The following is a 21,206-nucleotide window of genomic DNA, read 5'->3' as shown; positions in this document are numbered from 1 at the left end:
TCATGTCTAAAGACCTAGACAAGTACAGACATGTTTTTATTGATTTATTCCCTACTGTCTGAACCTTCATTTTTGATGCAATCTTACAAAGTGAACAGTACTCCTCGCCTCAAATTCAGTACTCCCCCTACTCTCAAAAAGGAACAAGTGATACAGCCTGAGTGAAATTGTTACATTTCCTACATTATTTTTAAGTAGGATCAGTTAGATTAGATCTTTTAAATGCCATTAAAACATACTGCAGTATTAAAGTAGTTTATTACATACTTTAAACTATATTTTTCAAATAGGAAATGCAGAATGGTATTCACAATGGCTTTTAGAATGAGCTTTTCCATTTCAGTGTTGGAATTACACACATTATTTATTTAAGTGTTACCTTTTAAAAGAACACAGAAACCGTAATATGATTGGATGATCCTCAAATCAACACACGGCCCCTCTGCCCTGCCTCTGCACACGTGATTGGTCAGGCCTAGACAGGCAGAGAAACTGATTGGTGCAATTCATCCTGACAGGGAGACATCCATGAGGATTTCTGCACTGTGTGCAGACGCAGTGGCCAGTTGCTCATGTGTGACACATGCTCACGTGTCTATCACCTGGACTGCCTGGACCCACCCCTGAAAACCATTCCTAAAGGCATGTGGATCTGTCCCAAATGTCAAGAGCAGGTAAACGCAGCACCCACAATCGAGGGGCTTGGCCCAGCAGTCCAGTGGTTCAGCAGTATAGATCTGAGAATTTGGCTACTCTTTCAAAGTGGATAATCTATTGACATTGGCAGAGACATAGTTTTCCCCTCAGGCTTTCATCAGCTAGTCCTTATTTCTAGGCGAAAACATTACGACGAAATGACTGTTCCTTCCTTTGAAAGCTTCAACATGATTCAGTATTGTTTTAAGTAATTCTGTCCCATTCATTTTGTTAGTGGAGGATGGCATCTTACACTCCCATCTGATTCATTTTGTTTGTTCTTTGTGACATCTCCAAAGGATGACCACAGCATTGTTCTCTTCCACGTCTAGGTAATGTCATGACTTTTCAATCACAATACAACAAAGCTGTGCTCTTCTCTCCAGATTTTGAAAAAAGAAGATTCAATTCAATGGCCAGGAACATTGGCTATTGTTCATTCCTATATCGCCTATAAAGAAGGTAGGAATAGCACACTAAAGACCTTGTGCCTTGACAAACATCAAATGTGTGGCTCCGTTTCAGTCAGATTTTTTTTTAAAGTCTCACCGTTGTCTGTGTGTTGTTTCTGTTTCCTAAAAGCTAAAGAGGAGGAGAAACAAAAACTAATGAAGTGGAGTGCTGAACTGAAACTGGAGCGAGAACAGTTGGAACAAGGGGTCAAACAACTCAGTAACTCCATAACGGTAAGCTCCATAGTAACCGCAAAACACCTTCATAAGCGAGTTGTTTTCAGATGGATGTACTGAAATAGATGGAAGTATTTGAGATCTTGAATAATAGTGTGGCTTAGGTAATTTACGCAACTACCCTTATTGCTTACCAGGCGTTGATGCTCTCTTAGCTTATATCCAGGCTTTTATCACAACCGGCTTTGATTGGGAGTCCCATAGGGCGGCACACAATTGGCCCAGCGTCGTCTGGGTTTGGCCGGTGTAGACCGTCATTGTAAATAAGAATTTGTTCTTAACTGACATGCCTAGTTAAATACATTTTAAAAATATCATAGAAACGCATCCAAAGATACATTTGCACACTGATAACAAAGCTAGTTACATAGCAAAATGCTTGCTAATCGGATAAAGTCTTAGTTTGCGGTTACCTTGTTATACTAATACTTTAGCTCATTTATAAAAACGATACATTTATAAAAACATCACTGGTAGTGCTATAATTAGAGAGAGTTCAAAAAGAGATGGAGACATCTAGCTTGCTATCTGGCCTGTTAGGAAGCAAATGTGGATCTGTCAGGAACCAGCATAATAAATGTAGTTTAGCAGACTCTTTTATCCAAAGCGACTTAGTCATGCGTGCATACATTTTACGTGGGTTCACTGGGAATCGAACATATAGCTTAGACTAGTTCCTGGGAGTCTTAACCTGACTGAAACCAAATGGAGACATTTGACACCAGATGAGGTGCAGTGATGTAAAATATGAAAAATAACAGTCTAAATATAGAGCCTTGTGGGACTCCACAAGCCATTATTGTATTTTGAAACTGTTCTTTTAAAAGGTAGACTCGGTGAAATAACTTTGCCATGAGCAGTACCGCAGATATTTCGATAAGCGAGATGCAAGACTTTGCTCTCACACAGTCACAGTATCTGTGTATGTGCACAGGTTCGCTTCACGCTGTTACTGCGTGGTAGCCACGGGACCAAAACAGTGGAGAAGTTGAACCTCGCGCTTCAACGCTCTTAGTTGTTGCGAAAATTTACCCAATATGCTGATTACTTTCTGCATCTGTCATATCACTGAGTCTACCTTTAAGTCACTTCATTTATTGGATTAATTTAAGTGACTTAATTTATTATGTCCATTATTCTGAAATGCCCAACCCTGTTTCCTCCCCTCTAAATAGGAATGCATGGAGACCAAAAACACCATCATGTCTCGACAGAACGAAATGCAAGTTTCGTTGGAGAAGGTCAAACACTTGGTCCGCCTCATTCAGGCTTTCCATTTCAGTCAAACCGTGGAGACATTAGACATCAGGGCCAAGGATGCAATTGTCCCAGCTGAAAATGCAGTAGACGCCATCAACACCCATGCTGTAGCAGAAGTCCATATCCAGTCTGTGGATGGGGTAAAGGCCGAGGTCACAGCACTGAACAGCACCAATGTTGAAGCCGGGACGAGGGTTGTTGTAGCTGATGTTGCCACAGACAAGGTAGCAGGAGTCAGTGCTGAGACTGCTGTTAACATCTGCGTTGAGCCTGCTGCCGAGGTCTACACTGAGACTGCAGTGGGCAGCAGTGTTGAACCTGTGGCTGAGTTTAATAACGCTGAGGAAGTGACGGAAGCCACTGCAGTAGTCGGTGCAGTGAACTTTACAGTGGCCACAAACAATGCTACCACTGACCTTGTGTGCACTGACATGAGCATGGATGGGAGCTGTACTAACAACACTAACACCATAACTGAGAATAAGGTCACCACCACGAGCAGCACAGAGGAGGTGATAGAAGAGGACCAGGAAGAGAACACAAACATTGACAACAGCAGCACCAACAACAGCAAAACCTCAGAACCTTCCCAGCAATCTTTGCAAGCTCTTCTCGACAGTTTGGACAATAAAGACTAACACTCCATCTCTTGGATTGAAAACCCCCAACATAAAAATTGAAGACTTTAGCTTTCACTTTTGAAAGGTAACTGAAATTGCCAATCTATATACATACTTGATTCCAATGTATATTCAGACTGTGTAAATAGTAGATCTACAGCCCAAGTCTGAGATTGCTATTGGATGCTGTAGGTTATTATACCACAAACATGGGTGAAAGGGTGGCTTGTGTACCAGTGTCATGCCAATTTAAGGATAGAAAAGAACAGTAGTAATGGTAAAAGTAAGATAATTTATAACATCACACCAGTGTGTGCCTGCAACAGTTCCCCTCAGAACTCTCATAGGGGTTTGTATCTTAGATTATCTTCGGTTCCTGGGGATGCAGGTTAGAGATGTCTAAAGACTGCGTGCTGAACAGAGACCATGTTTCTACGGCATTAACTGAGAACAAAATGAAACCAAAAGATAAGCGAAAAAGCTGAGGGACAGGGCTTTGAAAAAGTGTCAGTATTTGTTAACAGTGGGGAAACATTGAGGTGTTTGATCGTCATTGAAAATCAAATAGGTAAAACAGGAGAGCCTTCAGTTATCCCAATACCTTCCTCCCCTTTCCCCATTCTCACTCTTACATGACCGATAACTATGGACCCATTTACACAAAACCTCAGGCAAAAAAAGAAGAAAGTAAAGCAGCATCCACGTGCTTTGGAAGTATGAGGCAAACTGCTTATAGAGCTGGCTGGTTAGGGCCTTGCTGAGGAAGACCCAGGTAACAAAGATGGTCATCTCAAGATAGAGTGGAGTCAGATCACGGTATCATGGTATCTTAATGTTTTAAAATGGTGTAGATCCAGTGCAGTAATTGAGTTAAATTTGTGAGTCAGTGTCAACTGTGAGCATTAAATGTGAAATTGCAATATTATTGCATTGTCAAAAACAAACACGCAAAAATATATCTGCAGTGTGTTTCTTTTATAGGATAAGATATTCATTCAGGTCTTCCTAGTCTTCAAAAGTAAGCGCATTTCTGTTGCATAAAACAGTTGTTTGTTAATAAATGTTTCATAACTGGCATAGTTTATGCATTTAATTATCTTTTAATAGAGGTGACCTTCGCATATTATGAAATGTACGTTTTTGTTTAGTTCTGAACTGCCAAAATGCTGTTGTATCCAACTATAGCAGGGACATGTCCACTAACTGTATGGAAAGATAAAGAACGAAATGTATTATTCAATACCATCTGGGGAATTGGCAACCCCAGGTAAATAAGTGCTTATTCAACAATCTCATCAAAATATCTTTATTTTCTGGAAACTGGAGGGTTTGTTGTTTCAGTCCATTTTGGTGATTAAAGCACAAGCTTGCTGTATAACAAATAAGTGCTGAAAAGCTTTTTTGTATGGAACAAAACAGATTATGCATTTTGTTTGTTGTCATGTAATTTAGTCCCAACAAAATATTTTTGTATGACGCAACTGATCTTTGAGAGTGAGTCTTAGGCCTTGTCCAGGAGAAATGTTCCCTCTCTTCTACCGCTGGAACATGCTTGGATAAGAGATTTGACCAACAACTCTATCCCCAAAAACTCAATAGATTTGCGCTTCCTCTGGTATTTTTTTTTGTAATGCTCCATCAACATAAAGTCAGCAAAAAAAGAAACGTCCTCTCACTGTCAACTGCGTTTATTTCCAGCAAACTTAACATGTGTAAATATTTGTATGAACATGACAAGATTCAACAACTGAGACATAAACTGCACAAGTTCCAAACCCACCACTGTGTGCGGCCAAAGAGCTATTATTTTCATGTCTTTACCCAGTACCAGGACATTTTAGCCAAAACCTGGTTGCCTCTGCCAGGAGGTTGAAACTTGGCCGCAAGTGGATCTTTCAGCAAGACAATAACCCCAAGCACACTCCTGAATTTATTGACCACAAAATCAACATTTTGAAATGGCCATCTCAGTTTCCGGACTTGAATCCCATTGAAAACCTGTATATGAATTGACGAGAGCAGTCCATAAGCGCAGTCAAAGGATATCAAGGATCTGGAAGGATACTGTATGGGAGAATGGTCTTAATATCCCTCCCAATGTGTTCTCCAACTAATAAAACATTGTAGAAAAAAGGCTCTGTGCCGTTCTCCTAACAAGATGAGGTATTGAAAACAGGGGTGTCAATATTTTGATCGCTACCTTTGAGGGAAAAAAATATTACTTGTTAAACAAAATCTCTGTCACTGAGCAATTTGTATTCGTATGAAATAATGTAATTTCCTTAATTTTTTGAGCATACAATATAGCTCAGTATTTGAATTATTTATTTTATACAGTCATTTTTGCTCATCTTTATCAAGGGTGTCAATAATTTCAGACCCCACTGTTCATCATGTTTACTTCAATCCATGACCAATTGACATATCTTTGGAGAATTTTTGCTGTTGAAATAACAGGGACTTGAAATCATTTAACAAATATATGACAATTCAAGGGACGCCGTCTTCTTAACATTGCAATTTTTTTTTATAGTTAGCTATATAATAAATAGCATCTATATTTTCTCCTCTCTAAGTTGTTATAGAGATTCATTTTTTTCTATTTATTTTATTTTAACCCATCTTAATGTCCAAGGAAAAGGGATAGTTTGACAAAGATATGCAATCAACTGCAATGGCTATACTGTCTTGTACTTCCTCATATATTGAATGAAAGGGGTTCTTTGCCTTGTGAGTCTTACACGGTACTCGTAAGGACATATCTACATCAAGACCGTACAAAATTGATGTCCTGGGTGTCCCATGTTTTTCATACTGTGTCCCTTGAATACAACAAAATATTCAGACATTGTCTGTAAAGCCTGAACGTATGTTACAGAGCAACTTGATCTTTCCCCTTTTTAGGTACCTCGAGTGCCTTTCTTCCAACAGCATATTTTGTCTCTTGACTTGCACTGTGACTTGTATTATTACCTTACTACACAAACACACTGGTCTATTTCTTGTCCTATGTTATTCCCATGTGATTTTATATCCACCCACAAAACTCAAGAATCTTCAGCAAATATATGTATCTGAAATATAGAGCACAATTGAATCAGCATATGGAAAATAACTTTGGGCTTTAAGTTAAGTACGTGGAGTTGACTTTGTTTCAGGCTATTGGATATGTTTGTTTTTTCTACAAGTAGTCTGTATAGCAGCTGCCTTAAATTTATTTTTGTAATGTATTTTTTGTCCTTAAAAGGTCAATTCAATTGATTTTGAATTATCTGTATTGGGGAACACCTGTAAAATGAATGGGCAAATCTCTGTGGTTTCTGCATAGATGTACACCACTTAGTAGTTTGTTCAAATGTCACAGGAACTGGTAGGATATTTGTGAAGGATTATTCAAAAACTCTTAAACAGGTGTGACTTTTAGAATGTTTTTTTTTGTGATGCACTTTTGGTTGAATATGTGATGTGTGTATATAATATGAAATAGAAATCTGGATAATATCCTTTTACCCTGAATTTACCTCTCTATTGTTGAGATTCTACATAGGCATGTTGTGGTAGTCTAGTCTCCTCAGCATTAAAACTCAGCCAGGACAGCGCCAGTGATAATTATTTGTCCCCTACTTGTGCACCTTTTTTATTTTCTCACCCACTCTTTTGTCTCTGTCTTGCCGTAAGCTTGATAATATCAGGTCATATGAATTGAGCCTTGGCCTGTGTGCGTTTGAACAAATGAAACAGCACCCTGATTCTTGAAGGTCTAGTGCAGTCAAAAATGTGATTTTCCTGTGTTTTATCAATATTTCCAGTATGATGTTGGAATAATACTATGAAAATGATAGTGACATTTTAGTGTAAGAGCTGTTTGAAAAGACAGCCTGAAATTTCATCCTGCCTGGTGACATCACTAGGCGGTAAAGTTAATAGACAAAAAGGAAGTTTCAAACCTCTGCCAATAATAGCTAGTTTTCCCTGTCCGACTCAGACCACTCCCAGACAGTCCTACCAAAAGTCTTGCATGAGAAATTGCTCTTTGCTAAGAAACTATTTTATTTATTGCTGAGCATTTTAATTGAAAACAATCACAGTAAGGTACTTAATTGTTACCTTGAAATGATTTGATATTGAGACAACTGCTGCATTGGACTTTTTTTATTAAGGGCAAATCAGCAGTTGAAACAATAACAAACCGTTTTCCAGCCACTGTTTTGGTAAAAATCCGAGGGATGGAGCTGGAAAAAGTAACCACTCTAAAATGAATAGACAGAGCTATGGATGCCAGGACTGACCATCCATGATATCAAAATTGTAGTTTTAATGTTTTGAGGCTTTACAGTGTTTATTTCACTTTGTTTACAAACATTGGAGTAAAATAAGTTTATTTTGGGTTCTGATGGGGAACGACAGTTGAACTAAGCTCATGAGGCATTTACTTTCTAAGTTATATTCTTCAAGAATCAACGGGTACATATCATTAATTTATAAGTAAAAAAATGGATGTAGCAACTTCTGATTGCCCATTTAAACCCCCTTAGCAGCAGCTTTCCAATCATTCCAACAGAAATTATGCCATCTTATGCAAGTTTTTTTTATACAAATGTTTGTCAAACTTTTTTAATACACATTACCTTCGGTTTTTATGTGAAATTAGTCACTTTTCTTTTTCCATTCTGGCAACATGATTCCATAACTATAGTATACAGTGGATGGATGTCTCAGTATAAGAAAATTGAAGCTTTTCTTACACATAAACACCATTTTGTATGGCATCTCTGGCAAAAATGTTATTGCTTAAATATAAGGCCCAGGGGGGTGTGCTATATGGCCAATATACCACGTCTAAGGACCATTCTTATTCATGACACAACGCAGAGTGTCTGGATATACAGCAATTAGCCGTGGTATATTGGCCATATACCATAAACCCCTGAGGTAACTTATTGCTATAACAGTTGAAGTCGGAAGTTTACATACACTTAGGTTGGAGTCATTAAAACTCGTTTTTCAACCACTCCACAAATTTCTTGTTCACAAAATATAGTTTTGGCAAGTCGGTTAGGACATCTACTTTGTGCGTGACACAAGTCATTTTTCCAACAATTGTTTACAGACAGATTATTTCACGTATCATTCACTGTATCACAATTCCAGTGGGTCAGAAGTTTACATACACTAAGTTGACTGTGGCTTTAAACAGCTTGGAAAATTCTAGAAAATTATGTCATGGCTTTAGAAGCTTCTGATGGATGTATTTCATGGCCTACCTTTCAACTCAGTGCCTCTCTGCTTGACATTATGGGAAAATCAAAAGAAATCAGCCAAGACCTCAGAACCAAATTGTACACCTCCACAAGTCTGGTTCATGCTTGGGAGAATTGCCAAACGCCTGGAGGTACCATGTTCATCTGTACAAACAATAGAATGCAAGTATAAACACCATGGGACCATGCAGCCATCACACCGCTCTGTAAGGAGATGTGTTCTGTCTCCTAGAGTTGAACGTACTTTGGTGTACGAAAAGTGCAAATCAATCCCAGAACAACAGCAAAGGACCTTGTGAACATGCTGGGGGAAACGGGTACAAAAGTATCTATATCCACAGTAAAACGAGTCCTGTATCGACATTCCGCTCAGCAAGGAAGAAGCCACTGCTCCAAAACCGCCATGAAAAAGCCAGACTACAGTTTGCAACTGCACATGGGGACAAAGATTGTACTTTTTGGAGAAATGTCCTCTGGTCTGATGAAACAAAAATGAAACTGTTTGGCCATAATGACCATCATTATGTTTGGAGGGAAAAGGGGGTGGCTTACAAGCCGAAAAACACCATTCCAACTGTGAAGCACTGGGGTGGCAGCACCATGTTGTGGGGGTGCTTTTGTTGCAGGAGGGACTGGTGGACTTCACAAAATAGATGGAATCATGAGGGAGGAAAATTATGTGGATATATTGAAGCAACATCTTAAGAAATTAGTCAGGAAGTTAAAGCTTGGTCACAAATGGGTCTTCCAAATGGACAATGACCCCAAGCATACTTCCAAAGTTGTGGTAAAATGGCTTAAGGACAACAAAGTCAAGGTAGTGGAGTGGCCATCACAAAGCCATGACCTTAATCCATAGAAGTTATGTGGGCAGAACTGAAAAAGTGTGTGTGAGCAAGGTGGCCTACAAACCTGACTCAGTTACACCAGCTCTGTCAGGAGGAATGAGGCAAAATTCACCCAAGTTATTGTGGGAAGCTTGTGGAAGGCTACCCAAAACATTTGACCCAAGCTAAACAATTTAAACGCAATGCTACCAAAAACTAATTGAGTGTAATGTACACTTCTGACCCACTGGGAATGTGATAAAAGTTTAAATAAATCATTCATCAGAGATTCTACAGATTGGTGTCTTTTTAAATGGCCCAATGTATACATAAAGGAGATAAGTCTCATCAGTTTTCTCAGACCAGCTAAGATTAGTCTCTCCACTTAATTCTCATCCCATAAAATAATTGGCAACTTTCAATTGGATCAAATGAAGAAAGTGTAGAACACTCTTGTAATCCTATTGTTTGTCACTGTGAGAACCTTGCAGAAAGAAGGGAGCATTCTAGAATGGTAGCCTCTCTTCTCTTTACTGATCAGTGTGCACCTTGTCAGGTTGTGTGTTTTGTTAGCTTCTACTGTAAGGATATTGAGATCTTGGATTTGCAATTATGGTTGAATATCCTCTGTGAGGCGTCTCACAATGGAGTCTGATGAATGACAGGAATTGTGAAACTGAGTTGAAATGTATTTGGCTAAGGTGTATGTAAACTTCCTACTTCAACTGTATAAACTGGTAACCAACGTAATTAGAACAGTAAAAAATACATGTTTTGTCATACCTGTGGTATACAGTCTGATATACTATGGCTTTCAGACAATCAGCATTCAGGGCTCAAACCACCCAGTTCATAATTGGAATTATCTAATGGCAGAGGATTTTAATGCCGTGAACTATGAAGTCTCTGTGCAATTGGACCATTCTTTTGATTCAATTTCTGCCTTCCCTAATGCACCATGCCTAATGTTATTGTTACTTTGGGACAGTGAGTGCAAAATTCAGTACACTGTCCTGTAAAAAAATCTATAAATATAAATAATAATTAACACATTAATTTAAAGTACTAAGCTCTAAAACCAATATACCAAAAGCAAATGTGCATTTATATTTGGAAGCCCTTATGCATTTAATAAATATCAGCCTCAAAAACGGCTCATTTCTGCTTCAGTACAATGTATAAGTTCACAGGTGTGAAAGAAAAAGAAGTTGGCAGCTGAGACTCACTCAGATGTATGTTATTGGGCTTGTGGGTTTTACAGTGGAAGTAGTATATTTTATGCATAACAATGGTATTTCCAGTTCATTCTAGAGTAGCTCATTCTAGAGTAGCTCACTTATACATTCTCACCAGTGCATTATATATTCTTTTTAATATAGTCTAGATTTTTTTGTTCGTATGGTATATCAAATCATGATTGTGGCCTTCTAGTATTGTTGATGCATTTCATCATCCATAATACTTATAATTCATATGTTCATTCCCTATTGTTGTAAATTAAATTGGAGGAGTTTCTTCTTTAAGAATGCGAAAAAGTATAATAAAAAAACTACATTTGGTGAAAGATGATGCATTGTAGCGATACGAATAAAAGGTTCACCTGGTGTGCTGAATTGTGTAAATTGTTAATTACACAAAACGAAATATTTGTAAAATGTTTGTATTTTTCATCATTTTAAAAGGAGTTTTTATTTTTTTGACATCTCTTCTGTTACAGATCTCTCATTTGTTTGTTCACCTGACATTGTGAGTGATCCGGTGTGTTTCTTACCTCTCTCCTGTATTGAGCCTCTTCTTTGATTAGTTATTTGTATGCATTGTTTAGAAAATACTATAGGGAATATGGGAAGAAGTTGATATTAGGAAAATTTGATCAATTTTGTATTTATTTATTTTATCATTTTGTTAATAAATTGTCAAAAGTAACCTGCCTTGTCATTGAAGTGTGTTTGGTGGGAGGGGGAGTAGTCAAAATAATATTTTCTTTAGAATTACATTTAAATTTTGTTCTATCATTTAACTATTTACTTTTAACTAAATAGTTTAAATATAACTTGAATTTACTTTCACGCTTATATTATGCCATTGTCCATGATAACTGATGAGGTCTGTTGATTGTGTACCATTTTCAAATGATTTCAGCCATAAATTGATTTCAGCAATATTTTTGGAGGACATACTTGATTGAGGACAGTTTCTCAATGTACCCTGCCTAAATGTAAAAACTTTTTTGTTTTTCTGCATTCTGTCTCAAGGTAGTTTCTCTCACGCCCACACAGCACATCTAGTAATGCGCGTTGTACGAAAGGTGACAATTTAACTCACATTTTTGTACGGCGTCTTTTATCTCTGAACTAAAGTAACTTTCTTCAGTTTTTCATGTCATTTCCTGGAATAAAAATATGGTCAAAGCCGAGAGATTCGGCTGGCTCATTATAATTACTTCTAATAGGAACAACTTTGCATTTCCGTGGACGAGTGAAATCAGAGTGGCGGTGCGTCAACGACATGGATCACGGAGTCTTGGGTCGGTAGACCCTCTGGAGCCCTGCAGATTCTATAGGTGGGGAGTCGTATTACTAGCCAATGAAAATGGCTTCCGAAAGCGTTAGGCAAATTGCCAATTGCCTACAAACGAGAATCTAGGAAATATCTGGAAATAGCGCAGTGCACGACATATCTGGAATCTATCACATAGTATGACTATGCTGCTGTGCTTTTCCTTGTTGTTGTGTAGGAACAGCAAACTTCGTGCGCATGTGCATTTCACCCTAGTGCGCATGTGCATTTCCTGTTAGTTGTAGTAACGTAACACTGTCGTAATACATTACTGCTTAGTAACAGCATAGTAACTAATATAAACAGATATAGATCCCAGATACTACAGCCCTCAACAACAATTGATTGGACAGGGGTTTCTCGCGGTCACTTCGAACGTCTGATGTCCAGAGATTGCCTTCTTTGTTACATTGTAACGTCTCAGAATGCAAACCCTGCATGAGACATAAATAGTCCAAATATTTTCATTTAGAGGATTTCAGATTATTTTCAAAGGTGCCCTTTGTATCTGTGCAACTGGTCATAATAACCAGACTACTTTGTGTTGTAGATCACCTAGTTTTTCTGTGTTATTTGCAGATTAATGATGTGGGACTGAACTTGCAAACAGTAGGCCCACTCCCCTCCTGTCCGCAGTGGCAGCATCATCTGCCTATCAAACCAAGCCTTCCTCAGAAGCCGGGCCCAACAGCAGCCCCAGGTAGACTGATGCTGTGCGATTCCAGTGTTGTGGACACTACATTTGCATGCAAAATCACAACTTTAATATCTCACAAAATGGACAAACAAAATATAAATGAAACTTTGGATATATGTGTCCCCCTTGGAATTACAAGAAAGTGGACTTATACATGCTAGCATGTTGTAGAAATAAAGTAAATAAGAATCATTATGGATGTTACATGAACAAACTTTTTGGGATAGCTATTTGGAAGGACTTGGAAGGAAGGGCTTGGCTGAACACCAAAATGATCATTTTGAAAACATGGTAATGTCCATGATTACTTTAGAGAGAAAAAATAACCTTTATAGTTGCTACAACCTCCGTTATGGATGTTACAGAGTCTGAAATAGACATTCAAATCATTATAAAAATCTATCAAAACACATTTGTTATCATTTGTAATGTTTTTACAAGGTCAGCAGAAGGCATAATACTTCAGGATTGCATAATTATAGGTCGCCTGAATAGTATACAAGGCCAGTCACCACACCCTTACATTTTAAAAATTCCCTTCACTTTAATATTCACTACCGTTCAAAAGTTTGAGGTCACTTAGAAATATCCTTGTTTTTGAAAGAAAAGCCTTTTTTCCATTAAAATAACATCAAATTGGTCAGAAATACAGTGTAGACATTGTTAATGTTGTAAATGACTATTGTAGCTGGAAACGGCAGATTTTTTTTATGGAATATCTACATAGGCGTACAGAGGCCCATTATCAGCAACCATCACTCCTGTGTTCCAATGGCACGTGTTTAGCTAAAGTTTATAATTGTAAAAGTCTAAATGATCATTAAAAAAACATTTTTGCAATTATGTTAGCACAGCTTAAAACTGTTGTCCTGATTTAAAGAAGCAATAAAACTGGCCTTTAGACTAGTTGAGTATCTGAAGCATCAGCATTTGTGGGTTCGATTACAGGCTCAAAATGGCCAAAAAACAAAGACTTTTCTTCTGAAACTCATTAGTCTATTCTTGTTCTGAGAAATGAAGGCTATTCCATGCGAGATATTGCCAAGAAGCTGAATATTTCTAATGTTGTGTACTACTCCCTTCACAGAACAGAGCAAACAGGCTGTAACCTGAATAGAAAGAGGAGTGGGAGGCCCCGGTGCACAGCTGAGCAAGAGGACAAGTATATTAGTGTCTAGTTTGAGAAACAGAAGCCTCACAAGTCCTCAACTGGCAGCTTCATTAAATAGTACCCGCAAAACACCAGTCTCAATGTAACAGCAAAGAGGCGTCTCCGGGATGCTGGCCTTCTATGAAGCGTTGCAAAGAAAAGCCATATCTCAGACTAGCCAATGAAAAGATTAAAATGAGCAAAAGAACACAGACACCGGACAGAGGAACTCTGCCTAGAAGGCCAGCATCCCGGAGTGGGTCAAACGTTTAGGGTAGCCTTCCACAAGCTTCCCACAATAAGTTGAGTGAATTTTGGCCCATTCCTCCTGACAGAACTGGTATAACTGAGTTAGGTTTGTAGGCCTCCTCGCTCGCACACGCTTTTTCAATTCTGCCCACACATTTTCTGTAGGAATGAGGTCTTGCCTTTGTGATGGCCACTCCAATACCTTGACTTTGTTGTCCTTAAGCCATTTTGGAAGTATGCTTGGGGTCATTGTCCATTTGGAAGACCCATTTGCGACCAAGCTTTTACATCCTGACTGATGTCTTGAGATGCCGCTTCAATATATCCACATAATTTTCTTCCCTCATGATGCCATCTATTTTGTGAAGTGCACCAATCCCTCCTGCAGCAAAGCAATCCAGCAACATGATGCTGCCACCCCCTTGCTTCATGGTTGGGATGGTTACCTGTGATAAAAATGACAGACCTCTACATGTAAGTAGGAAAACCTGCAAAATCGGCAGTGTATCAATACTTGTTCTCCCCACTGTATGTATATACTGTACTCGATACCATCTACTGCATCTTGCCTATGCCATTCTTTTCCATCACTCATTCATATATCTTTATGTACATATTCTTTATCCCTTTACACTTGTGTGTATAAGGTAGTAGTTGTTGAATTGTTAGGTTAGATTACTCGTTGGTTACTACTCCATTGTCGGAACTAGAAGCACAAGCATTTCGCTACACTCGCATTAACATCTGCTAACCATGTGTATGTGACAAATAAAAATTTATTTGAAAGGTTAATCCATCTGGCCCTGTGTGTCATGTATTGTCATGTATTGTCATGTCTTGTCCCTGTGCTTTCTCTTCTCTTCGTTTCCCCCTGCTGGTCGTATTAGGTTTCTTTCTCTCTCTCTTTCCCTCTCTCTCTCTATCGTTCCGTTCCTGCTCCCAGCTGTTCCTCATTCTCCTAACGACCTCGTTTACTCTCTCACACCTGTCCCCTATTTTGCCCTCTGATTAGGTCTCTATTTCTCTCTCGGTTTCTGCCTCTGTCCTTGTCGGATTCTTGTTTGCTGTGCCCTTGTTCCGTCCTGTCGTGTTTTGCCTTTTCATCAGATGCTGCGTGTGAGCAGGTGTCTCTGTCCGCTACGGCCCGTGCCTACCCGAAGGGACCTGCAGCCTGTTGCCGCTTGTCCTGCAATTCTCCTCAACAACTAGAGGATTTATGTTTTCCCTGTTTGGACATCTCCTGTAAAGATTAAGGATTATGTTTTCCCTGTTTGGACATCTCCTGTAAAGATTAAGGATTATGTTTTCCCTGTTTGGACTTTAATAAACTCAGTTTCTGTTAAGTCGCTTTTGGGTCCTCACTCACCTGCATAACACTGTGGCTTTGTGAATGACCTGTTTAAAGGTCTTACTCACATCGGCTGCGGATAGCGTGATCACACAGTCGTCCGGAACAGCTGATGCTCTCATGCATGTTTCAGTGTTAGTTCCCTCGAAGCGAGCATAGAAATTATTCAGCTCGTCTGGTAGGCTCTTGTCACTGGGCAGCTCTCGGCTGTGCTTCCCTTTGTAATCTGTAATAGTTTGCAAGCCCTATCATATCCGACAAGCGTCTGAGCCGGTCTAGTACGATTCGATCTAAGTCCTGTATTTAAGCTTTGCCTGTTTGATGGTTCGTCGGGGGCCATAGTGGGATTTCTTATAAATAAGCTTCCGGATTAGAGTCCCGCTCCTCGAAAGCGGCAGCTCTACCCTTTAGCGATGTTGCCATGGCTTCTGGTTGGGGTATGTACGCACAGTCACTGTGGGGACGACATTATCGATGCACTTATTGATGAAACCAGTGACTGATGTTGTGTACTCCTCAATGCCATCGAAAGAATCCCCGAACATATTCCAGTCTTTGCTAGAAAAACAGTCCCGTAGTTTAGCATCTGCTTCATCTGGCCAGTTTTTTAATAGACCAAGTCACTGGTGCTTCCTGCTTTAATTTTTGCTTGTAAGCAGGAATCTGGAGGATAGAATTTTATGGTCAGATTTGCCACATGGAGAGCGAGGGAGAGTTTTGTACGCGTCTCTGTGTGTGGAGTAATGGTGGTCTAGAGTTCTTTCCCTCTGATTGCACATTTAACATGCTGATAGAAATTAGGTAAAACTGATTTAAGTTTCCCTGCATTAAAGTCCTCGGCTACTAGGAGCGCCGCATCTGGATGAGCGTTTTCCTGTTTGCTTATGGCGGTATACAGCTCATTGTTGGCACTAAAACCGCACTCATCGGTCTGTGGTGGTATGTAGACAGCTACGAAAAATACAGATAGTGTGTTCTACAGCTTATCAAAGTATGTGAACCCTTTGGAATTACCTGGATTTCTACATAAATTCCTCTAAGCCACAACAATAGACAGACACAGTGTGCTTAACCTCTCTAGGGGGGGTGGGGCGCTACCGTTCCACCTGGCCAACATCCAGTGAAATTCAAAAACAGAAATACTCATTATAAAAATTAAATAAAGTGTTATACACCGGTTTAAAGATGAACTTCTTGTTAATCCAACTGCGGTGTCAGATTTTTAAAAGGCTTTACGGCGAAAGCATATCATGCGATTATCTGAGAACAGCGCCCAGCAGACAAATCATTACAAACAGTTACAAGCCAAGTAGAGGAGTTCCACAAGTCAGAAATAGTGATAAAATTAATCACTTACCTTTGATGAACTTCATATGGTTGTACTCATAGGACTCTCATTTACTCAATAAATGATTGTTTTGTTCGATAAAGTCCCTCTTTATATCCAAAAACGTGTTCGCAAGTTTTGTTCATTAATCCACAGGCTCAAAGGCAGTCACGACAGACTGACGAAAAATCCGAAAAGTATCAGTGAAGTTCCTAGAAACATGTCAAACTATGTTCATAATCAATCCTCAGGTTGTTTTTAGTCATAATAATCAATAACATTTCAACCGGACAAAAGCTTCGTCAATTTTAAAGGAAAACAAGAAAGGCGTTCTCTCATCGCATGCATGAAAAAACCTCTGGGACACTGCAGGGTCCACTCATTCAGACAGGTCTTACTCCCTCATTTTTCAGAATACAAGCATGAAACAATTTCTAAAGACTGTTGACATCTAGTGGAAGCCATAGGAAGTGCAATTTGACTGTAATGGCATTCAATAGAAAACTACAAAAATAAAACAAATCACACTTCCTAGGATGGATTTTTCCAGGTTTTCGCCTCCCATATCAGTTATGTTATACTCACAGACATTGTTTTAACAGTTTTGTAAACTTTACAGTGTTTTATATCCAAATATATTATTTGCATATCCTAATTCCCGGGCCTGAATAGCAGGCAGTTTACCTAGGGCACACTTTTCATCCGGAGGTGAAAATAGTGCCCCCTACCCTAATGAAGTTAAACAACTGACACACCAATTATGGTATTTTTCTTGTCTATATTGAATGCATAAACATTCACAGTGTAGGTTGGAAAAAGTATGTGAACCCTTAGGCTAATGACTTTTCCAAAAGCTAAATGGAGTCAGGACTCAGCTAACCTGGAGTCCAATCAATGAGACGAGATTGGAGATTTTGGTTAGAGCTGCCCTGCAATATAATAAACACTCACCAAATCAGAGTTTGCTATTTACATGAAGCATTACCTGATGTGAACCATGCCTCGAACAAAAGAGATCTCAGAAGACCTAAGATTAAGAATTGTTAATTTGCATGAAGCTGGAAAGGGTTACAAAATATATCTCAAATGGCTTGATGATGTTCATCAGTCCACGGTAAGACAAATAGTCTATAAATTGAGAAAGTTCAGCACTGTTGCTACTCTCCCTAGGAGTGGCTGTCCTGCAAAGATGACTGCAAGAGCACAGCGCAGAATATCAATGAGGTTAAAGAAGAATCCTAGAGTGTCAGCTAAAGACTTAAAGAAATCTCTGGAACATGCTAACATCTCTGTTGACGAGTCTACGATATGTAAAACACTAAACAAGAATGGTGTTCATGGGAGTACACCACGGAAGAAGCCACTGCTTTCCATAAAGATCATCAAGGACAACAACCACCCGAGCCACTGCCTGTTCACCCCGCTATCATCCAGAAGGCGAGGTCAGTACAGGTGCATCAAAGCTGGGACCGAGAGACTGAAAAACAGCTTCTATCTCAAGGCCATCAGACTGTTAAACAGCCACCACTAACATTGAGTGGCTGCTGCCAACAGACTGACTCAACTCCAGCCACTTTAATAATGGGAATTGATGGGAAATGATGTAAAATATATCACTAGCCACATTAAACAATGCTACCTAATATAATGTTTACATACCCTACATTATTCATTTCATATGTATATGTATATACTGTACTCTATATCATCTACTGCATCTTTATGTAATACATGTATCACTAGCCACTTTAATTATGCCACTTTGTTTACATACTCATCTCATATGTATATACTGCACTCAATACCATCTACTGTATCTTGCCTATGCCGCTCTGTACCATCACTCACTCATATATCTTTATGTACATATTCATATCCCCTTACACTTGTGTCTATAAGGTAGTAGTTTTGGAATTGTTAGCTAGACTTACTTGTTGGTTATTAATAATAATAATAATAATTACTGCATTGTCAGAACTAGAAGCACAAGCATTTCGCTACACTCGCATTAACATCTGCTAACCATGTGTATGTGACAAATAAAATTTGATTTGATTTGAATATGACTGACTTCATTAAATAAATATCCATCACTAGTAAAACTAGTGTTATTTATGTTCCATTGATTTATTTTGGAGAGATTATGACGGCCAGTGTTGATCGAAGGAGATTTCAATGTTGTGCACAAATTTGTTTACATCCCTGTTAGTGACCATTTCTCCTTTGCCAAGATCTATCCAACAGGTGTGAAATATCAAGAAGCTGATTAAACAGCAGGATCATTAATTGCACAGTAACACCTTGTGCTCACAGATGTCACAACACAATCTCACAGATGTCTCAAGTTTTGAGGGAGTGTACAATTGGCATGCTGACTGCAAGAATGTCCACCAGAGTTGCTGCCAGATAGTTTTTGGTTAATTTCTCTACCATAAGCCGCCACCAACGTAATTTTCAAGAATTGGCAGTATGTCCAACTGGACTCACAACCACAGACAATGTGTAACCACACCAGCCCATGACCTCCACAACCGACTTCTTCGCGCCACCCAGACAGCTGATGAAAATATGGGTTTGCACAACTGAATAATTTCTGCACAAACTGTCAGACACCATCTCAGGGAAAGTCATCTGCATGTTTGTCGTCCTCACCAGGGTCTTGAATGTCGTGACCGACTTCAGAGGGCAAATGCTCACCTTCAATTGCCTCTGGCACGCTAGAGAAGTGTGGTCTTCACGGATGAATCCTGGTTTCAACTCTACCGGGCAGATGGCAGACAGCTTGTAGGGTGTTGTATGGGTGAGCCGTTTGCGGATGTCAATGTTGTGAATAGAGTGCCCATGGTGGCGGTGGAGTTATGGTATGGACAGGCATAAGCTATGGACAATGAACACAATTGCATTTTATTGATGGCAATTTGAATGCACAGAGATACCGTGACGAGATCAGCCCATTGTCGTGCCTTTCAATGGGACACCACCACCTCATGTTTCAGCATGATAATGTCTCAAGGATCTGTACACAATTCCCGGGACCTGAAAAAGACCCATTGCATACTCACCAGACATGTCACCAATTGAGAATGTTTGGGATGCTCTGGATTGGTGTACGACAGCGTGTTCCAGTTCCCCCAAATATCCAGCAACTTTGCACAGCCATTGAAGAGGAGTGGGACATCATTCCACAGCCAACAATCAGCAGCCTGATAAACTATGCGAAGGATATGTCACACCAGATACCCCCTGGTTGTTAAGGGATTTTTTAAAATCAATAATGACTAATTATGTATACATTTCAATCAGGACTGACTAATCAGAATACTATTATGTTACTGTATAGATGTATGAATTTTATTTTAATCCTAGTACTGAATATAATGTGTGTAAATATAATCAAGAATTAGAACAAAGACTGTGTCACGCCCTGGCCTTAGTATTCTGTGTTTTCGTTAGTATTTTGGTGAGGCCAGTGTGTGACATGGGGATTTATGTGGTTTGTTTTGTCTGGGGTTGTTTGTAGTTATGGTATTGTGGTTAGAGTAGTACTCTAGGTAAGTCTATGGTTGCCTAGAGTGGTTCTCAATCAGAGGCAGGTGTTTATCGTTGTCTCTGATTATCGTTGTCTCTGATTATCTACACAGGGAGACCTTGGCCTGGTCTAAATTGTCTAAACCGGTGGGGGTCGATGTAGGAAGGCTTGTGAACTATACTGCCATTGTACCGGAGTGGAGGAGGGACGGGACAGTTTGAAACCTAATGATGTTATTTTCAGTTTATAACCTGTTGTAAATTGTATCATGTTCAGTACTCTCGAGAATAAACGCTATTGCTTGATTTTGAGACTGGTCTCCGCCCATTTTATGCAAATAAGTATCTTACAAATCCTTAGAAATGGGCTGAATGTATTAATTGAATTGGGTAATAAACATATAAGAATTTAATTCCTCTAACACTGGTTTTCTGATCTACGCCCCTACCTTTTTTTGTGTGTTTGTATCTGTGAACAACAGATGCATATCTGTGTTATTGGCCGTTCAATCCCGCATCAAATCAAATGTATTTATATAGCCCTTCTTACATCAGCTGATACCTCAAAGTGCTGTACAGAAACCCAGCCTAAAACCACAAACAGCAAGCAATGCAGGTGTAGAAGCACGGTAGCTAGGAAAACTCCCTATAAAAGCCAAAACCTAGGAAGAAAACTAGAGAGGAACCAGGCCTTGAGGGGTGGCCAGTCCTCTTCTGGCTGTGCCGGGTGGAGATTATAACAGAACATGGACAAGATGTTCAAATGTTCATAAATGACCAGCATGGTCAAATAATAATAATGCAGAACAGTTGAAACTGGAGCAGCAGCATGGCCAGGTGGACTGGGGACAGCAAGGAGTCGTCATGTCAGGTAGTCCTGAGGCATGGTCCTAGGGCTCAGGTCCTCCGAGAGAGAGAGAGAAAGAGAGAATTAGAGAGAGCACACTTAAATTCACACAGTACACCGAATAGGACAGGTGAAGTACTCCAGATAT

General features: G+C 39.4%; 1 pseudogene; it reads left to right on the top strand.

Annotated features, from left to right (window-relative positions):
• LOC124004906 overlaps positions 1 to 4,340 on the top strand; it is a 128,860-nt pseudogene extending 124,520 nt beyond the window's left edge.
• Positions 4,341 to 21,206: the final 16,866 nt, after the last annotated feature.

Source organism: Oncorhynchus gorbuscha, linkage group LG02 (genome assembly GCF_021184085.1).
Source record: "Oncorhynchus gorbuscha isolate QuinsamMale2020 ecotype Even-year linkage group LG02, OgorEven_v1.0, whole genome shotgun sequence".
Classification (NCBI taxonomy): domain Eukaryota; kingdom Metazoa; phylum Chordata; class Actinopteri; order Salmoniformes; family Salmonidae; genus Oncorhynchus; species Oncorhynchus gorbuscha.
This window is presented reverse-complemented; position numbering and strand designations above follow the sequence as displayed.